Source organism: Chrysochloris asiatica, unplaced genomic scaffold, assembly GCF_000296735.1.
Source record: "Chrysochloris asiatica unplaced genomic scaffold, ChrAsi1.0 scaffold00074, whole genome shotgun sequence".
In the NCBI taxonomy this organism is placed as follows: Eukaryota; Metazoa; Chordata; class Mammalia; order Afrosoricida; family Chrysochloridae; genus Chrysochloris; species Chrysochloris asiatica.
Window position 1 is genome coordinate 2,339,771 of NW_006408592.1, and position 7,168 is coordinate 2,346,938.

General features: G+C 41.8%; 1 protein-coding gene and 1 pseudogene across 3 annotated transcripts in view; both read left to right on the forward strand.

Annotated features, from left to right (window-relative positions):
• Positions 1-7,168, forward strand: part of SYTL2 (synaptotagmin-like 2) — a 91,318-nt gene that overhangs the window by 23,003 nt on the left and 61,147 nt on the right. The window lies entirely within an intron of this gene.
• LOC102832374 lies at positions 3,034-3,660 on the forward strand (annotated as a pseudogene).

The window sequence follows — 7,168 nt, forward strand, 5'->3', positions numbered from 1 at the left end:
TTCATTTCTCTCTCTGTATTCTCTTCCTTGAAGACTATCTCTCTGAAGACTCATGTGTATGATAACTTATATTGTCTTGATTCTGTGGCTGACATGGCCAGCCCTAGCCTCAGAAAGATGATAAAATGTCTTAAGTATGTGCCAAACTTCCTAATTCTTTCTCCCTATACTGGGTCGGAACTGACTCGACGGCACTTAACAACAACAACATACTGTGTCTCCACCTACACTGTCCCCTTTCCTACATCCTCCAGGTGTCTGCTAACTGCCTCCTTTCTCCTTTTAACGAATCTAATGTTCATTCCACCCTAAGTAATACTTGACTTTTTAACAAGTTATGCCTATGTGAGTGGAATTTTTCAACTTCTTTTCTTTATGTTCACCTTACTGAAACGTACGTCCAAACGTGTTTGTGTTATCACTAAAGCAGAACTCAAGTAATTCTTACCATCAGGTATACATTACAGGTGAGGATATTGCAATAAGTCAGAATTGGCAGTCTGCCAGGTACCCACCCAGCTCCCATAATGTGGAGATTTTCTGTTAGGCAGACCCAATGTTCCTGATAGTTCTAAAACAATTGAGGAATTGCTTTGCCTTATGTATCATGATTGGGATCAGCATCTTCAACCAGCGGAAGCAAGTTCTAAGGTGGGAAGGCTATACTGGAACAGTGTATGCCTTGCTGTTACAATAGTAAATTGGCAGCCCACACCGATTATATATAATCCTGTCTCTTGGATGAAGTCAGTGACTACTTTTGTTTCAGGTAACAAGGAGAACTGTTGGCAGTCTTGAGTCATAGGCAGAAAAGTTACAATGGAAGATCAAAAGAAAAGCAATGTAAGAATGAGAAGGAATGTACAAATAGAAACAAAGAGAAGAGAAATAGGCATAAATGGTGAGCATAGAACCTTTAGTCCACAGAGTAACAACCTTTGCTTAGGACTGTTCATTGGAAATAGATTATGTAATACTCAGTAGAATAAATTGCTCTGTAGAGTCGCTCATTTGTTATTCATTCATTCCATCAGTCAGTAGCATTTATTGAGCATTTATTGTGTATAAGCTGGTAGTTAGGAATTCAAAGATGGCAAAATACGGTCCCTATCTTTGGAACCCATTGTTTGGAGAAGGGACTGGTATAATACAGTAATCATGAATTATGATATAATATGATAAATGTATTTAGATAGCTAGGAAACAAAGAAACATTGATTGTTTCTGGGTGGAGGGGAGGAGTTGTCAGGGAAGCTTCTAGAAATAGTCATATTTGAAACAATTCTTGAAGGATGAGAAGGTTATGTTAAGTAGGCATGGTGGAGAGAGCAACGCAGGCAGAAGGGATGACATGGGAGTGCAGTTGGACCTGGAAGTGATTAGTAGGCTCCATGAATGGTGGTCAGTTATGCTAACAAAGGCTGGAACCCCAAATTGTGAAGAGCCTTGAATGTTGACCAAGAGGTTGAACTTTTCTTCTCTAAGCCACAATTTATAACTAACTTTTTGGTCAGGTTTATTTTTGACAGTGATCACTGTGATGTGGCTGGTGTGGTGCTGTGGGTTAATGCGTCAGACTGCAAAGCCATTTGAACTGCAAGGTTGGTGGTTCAAGCTCACCAGCTGCTCCTCGGAAACCCTATACAGGGTTACTATGGTCGGAACTGACTCAATGGCACTTAACAACAACAACAACTGTGCTGTGGCAATTTGGGGGTCACACAGCTCAATGAAGACATTTTAGCAGAAGTTTAGGTGCAATATGGAAGAACCTAATCAAGAGAATGGAGAAGGAAACATTTAGGAGGGTTTTAGAGATGAGATCAATTATAAGGAATTTGAGATGTTTGTAGGATGCTCAGAGATATGAAATAATTGGCGCAGGATTTTGGGGTTAGGATAAGCACTGCATGCTAACTACAAGCTCAGTGGTTCAAACTCACAGCAGTTCTGTGGGAGAAAGATGTGTGACATTACAGGATAATGCACTGGATCACAAAGTCAGTTTGTACCACAAGGTCGGCATTTCAAACCCACCAGCCACTCCTCAGAAACCCTATACTCGGTCACTGTGGGTCAGAACCAACTCAGTGGCACTTAACAACAACAAAGATTTATAGTTTCAGAAACCCTATACAGGGTCTATGAGTCAGAATTGACTTGATGGTAGTATTTTTGTTTGCTTGTTTGTTATATGTGGAATATTGATTAGGGGCTCTCAGGTGGCATGTGTGTCAGAATTGCCCAAGGAACATACAAAAATTCAGATGAGGATGGGGATGAGAATAATTTCATTGCTCTCTCAGAGTTGGAAGTCCTGGATTTTCTTCACCATCTTAACCATTGTGTCCTAAGCACCTAACAATGTGTCTAGTGCACAGTAGGTATTCAGTAAGGGTCTATGGAATGAATGAATGGCCTTACCCTTTGTTGCAGTTTTCACTACGTAAGTATATTTGTATGTGTTTATTGTTCATCCCAAGAGGATAAGGACTTCATTTTGTTCACGGTTTTGTTTTTTCACTGCTTGGGTTTTGTTCATTGCTGTATTCCTAGCATCTAGAACAGCACCCAGTAAATCTTTTATGGAATGAATCAATGAATGAAAAATAGATGGAGAATGAGGGACTGTATGAATTAATGGGAATGGTTGATTAATAGAAGAATTAATTGTTGTTGTTAAGTGCTGTCAAGTCAGTTCCAACCCATGGCCACCTTGTGTAGGGTTTCCAAGGAGTGACTGATGAGCTTGAACTGCTAACCTTTCCGTTCAAACCAACTTTGCAGTCCAGCGCATTAACCCACAGTGCCATACCAGGACTCCTAAAGGAATTTATTACTAAGTAAAAAATAAAAAGGTATATGAGGACAACATGACCACTTCTCATGACAGTGGTTGGTTGGTTTTGGTGCTACGGTCACTGAGCTGAGAGCCTGGTGGAAGCACACCCGAGTCCCAGCTTGGCCTCCTTGTGCCCCCAGCCTCCGCACCCCTGAAGCTGCATAAGTGCTGAGCACACCCAGGCAGTGGGGATGGTGGTGAAGTATTTCCTGGGTCAGAGCATTTTCCAGAGTTCTTGGGACCAAGTGTTTACCGCCTCCTGGCAGCAGTATCTGAATCCCTACAGCAAACATGTCAAATGAAGGACATAGTACACCAGGAGATGACCCCTGACCAGAAGCTCCTGTCCTGGTGACTCTGACTGAGACCAACAGGATGCCTCTCTGGACAAGCAACTGATTTCTGCCAATGTTGCCCACTCAACGTACATCCTGGAGGACTCCATTGTGGACCCACAGCATCAGACCATGACCACCTTCACCTGGAACATCAACCATGCCCAGATGATGGTGGTGGAGGAATTTACTTTGATAACAGCAGTTGGACCAAAATTCGCCAGGAAGCCTGGGCCTCCTCGGGTTTGTTTGGCATCTCTAGAGCTGTCCAGGAATTTGCTCTGACCTGGTTTAAAAGCAATGCGACCAAGACTATGAAAAGTTTTGAATATATCTTGGACAAACTGCAAGATGTGATGGCCCTCCTAAAACACTTGTTGGAATTTCCGAGAAGCCAAGGAAAAGGCAAAAGAGATAGCCACACAAAAGGCCAAGGACCTTGCCAACAAGGCAGCCACCAAGCAGTAGCAGCAGCATCTGTAGGGTACATGAGGGAAATTAATGACTAAACCAATAAGTGTGTAAATGAATAATTGAATGAAGTTGTTTGGACTTCATAAGACTGAAGCGTGGGTCTACATCGTTACTTCTAAGGAGCATTCTGACTTTATTTTTTCCAAGACAGGTTTGTTTATTGAATAGAATGAGAAAAGGGAGGGAAAAAACAATAAAAACTACAAGCAAGAACAAGATTGGCAGAACCCAGGTTTCATTGCTTTGGGATACAAGGATTCCTCACTTCTGAAGTATCAACCTGAGCACTGGTGATTATAAAAAGATGAAGGAGCACTTGAGAGGCACCCTCAAATTTGGGTAACTAAGCGAGGGGTACATTCAAGAAGGAGACGTAGATGGCACGGAGGTAAGAGGAAGTTTGACCTGCTGCAGAGATTTGTAAAGTGAATTAATCAAAAACATCCCTAGAGAATGCTTCCAAAATGAGTTCAGGAAAAACAGGACAAAGCCTTCACTGTGATGTTTCTTTCCTTGATTGTTGTAGGTTCTCTTCTGTGAACTCCATGCAAGCAAAACTGTGTATCTCTACCTCACATTGTTTTATGTAGAATTAAAACACTATTTTAGAGAGTCCTGGTGTGGCACTGTATGATCACCATGGATCAGAACTGACTCAACGGCACCTAACACACACACACATGTGTATACTTAAGTACTATTGAGTCGGTTCCAACTCATAGCAACCCTAAATAGGGTTTCTGAGGAATGCTGATGAGTTTGAACCACTGACCTTGTGGTTCAAACTGACCTTGAGATAAAGTGTTTATCCTATGGTGCCATACCAAGACATCCTACATATATATAATATGTATACACATATATTGTTATTGCTGTTATGTGCCTTGGAGTTGGTTCTGACTCATAGCGACCCTGTACAGGGTTTCCAAGGCTGTAAATCATATGTATACACATATACATATATGTTGTGGAGTGCCATTGAGTCTGTTCCGACTCACAGCAACACTGTTTCTGAGGTTTCTGAGGAGCAACTGGTGAGCTTGAGCCACCAATCTTTCAATTCAAAACCGACCCTGTAGTCCAGCACATTAACCCACAGTGCCACACCAGGACTCCATATACATACATTTGTTGTTGTTGTTAAGTACCATTGAGTCAGTTCTGACCCATAGCGACACTGGATAGGGTTTCTGAGGAGTGGCTGGTGAGCTTGAACCACCGACCTTGCAGTTCAAATGGCTTTGTAGTCCAGTGCATTAGCATTAACCCACAGTGCCACACCAGGACTCCATACACACACACACACACACACACACACACACACACACACACACACATATATATATATGTTATTAAGTGCTCCTAGGAGTCCTGGTGTGGCGCTGTGGGTTAATGCGCCAGACTGCAAAGCTATTTGAACTGCAAGGTCGGCGGTTCAAGCTCACCAGCTGCTCCTCAGAAACCCTATACAGGGTCGCTATGGGTCGGAATCGACTCGACGGCACTTAACAACAACAACAAAGTGACCCTAGGCATAACACAATGAAACACGGCTGGGTCCTGCACCAACCTCACAATTGGTGCTATGCTTGACTCCATTGCTGCTGCCACTGTGCCAATTCATCTTGTTGGGGCTCTTCCTCTTTTTCGCTGATCCTCCACTTTACCAAGCATAATGTCCTTTTCCAAGGACTTGTCCCTCCTGATAAAATGTCTGAAGTATGAGAGATGAAGTCTTCTCATACTAACTTTTAAGGAGAAGTCTGGCTGTGTTTATTTCATTACAAAGTTGTTTGGTTTTTCGACAGTCCATGGCACTTTTCAATATTCTTCTCCAAAACCATAATTCAAATGCATCAATTCTGTTGTTGTTGTTGTTAAGTGCCGTCGAGTCGGTTCCGACCCATAGCGACCCTGTACAAGGTTTCCGAGGGTGTAAATCCTTATGGGAGTAGAAAGCCTCATCTTTCTCCCGCGGAGCGGCTGGTAGTTTCGAACCGCTGACCTTAAGGTTCGCAGCCCGATTCGTAACCACTACGCATCAATTCTCTAAGGACTTCCTTATTCATCGCCCAACTTTCACATGCATATGAGTTGATTAAGGATATCATTGCTTGGATCAGGCACACCTGAGTCCTCAGGCTGTTCTCTTTGCTCTTGAACACTTTAATGAGGTCTTGTGCAGCATATTTACCTAGTATAATATGTCATTTCATTTCTTCTTGACTGCGGTTTCCATGAGTATTGATAGTGGATCCAAGCAAAATGAAGTTTTTGACAACTTCATTGTTTTCTCCATTTAACATGATGTTATTTATTGGTTCATTTGTGAGTGTTCTATTTTGTTTACATTGAAGTGCAATCCATGCTGAGCTGTGGTCTTTGGTCTATGATCTTCTTCAATAAGTACTTTAAGTCCTCTTCACTTTCAGCAAACAAGGTTGTAACATCTGCATGTTGCAGGTTGTTAATGAGTCTTCCTCCAATCCTGATACCACTCCCTTCTTTATTTATATAATCCAGCTTCTCTGATTTTTTGCTTAGCATAAATACTGAATAAGTATGGTGAATGACTACCACCCTGGCATACCGTTCCTGATTTTAAACCATATCACCGTGTTATGTTCTAACAACTGCCTCTAGGTCTATGTATAGGTTCCTCATGAGCACAATCAAATGTTTTGGAATACCTGTTTTTTGCTGTATTATCCATAGCTTGTCATGATCCACACAGTGGAAAGCCTTTGTACAGTCAATAAGGCATAGGTAAACATCTTTCTGGTAGTCTCTGCTTTCAGTTAAGATCCATCTGATGTCAGCAATGATACCCCTTATTCCACATCCTCTTCTGAATTTGGCTTGAACCTCTAGAAGTTCCCTGTCAGTGTACTGTTGCAGCCATTTTTAAATTATCTTCAACAAAAATTTACTTGCATGTGATATTAATGATACCATTCAATGATTTCTCCATGTAGTGGTTACGAATCAGGCTGCGAACCGCAAGGTCAGCAGTTCGAAACTACCAGTTGTTTCACAGGAGAAAGATGAGGCTTTCTTCTCCTGTAAATATTGACAGCCTTGGAAACCCTGTACAGGGTCGCTGTGAGTTGGAACCGACTCCACGGCTCATAACCACCACCACCATCTTTGAAATGGACATAAATATGGGTATCTTCCAATCGGTTAATCAGGTAGCTGTCTTCCAGATTTCTTGGCATGAGTAAGTGAGTTCCTCCAATGCTGCATCAGTTTATTGAGAGATTTCAATTTGTATTCCATCAGTTCCTGGAATCATTATTTTTTGTCAGTACCTTCCTCAGTGCAGCTTAGACTTCTTTTAACACCATTGATTCTTGGTCATAGGCTACCTGTTGAAATGGTTGAACATTTATATTAATTTTTGGTACAGTACTCTGTGTATTATTTCCTTTATCTTTGATACTTTCTCGCCATTCAATATTTTGCCCATAGAATCTTTGTTGTTGTTGTTGTTGTCAGGTGCCATCGAGTCGGAACC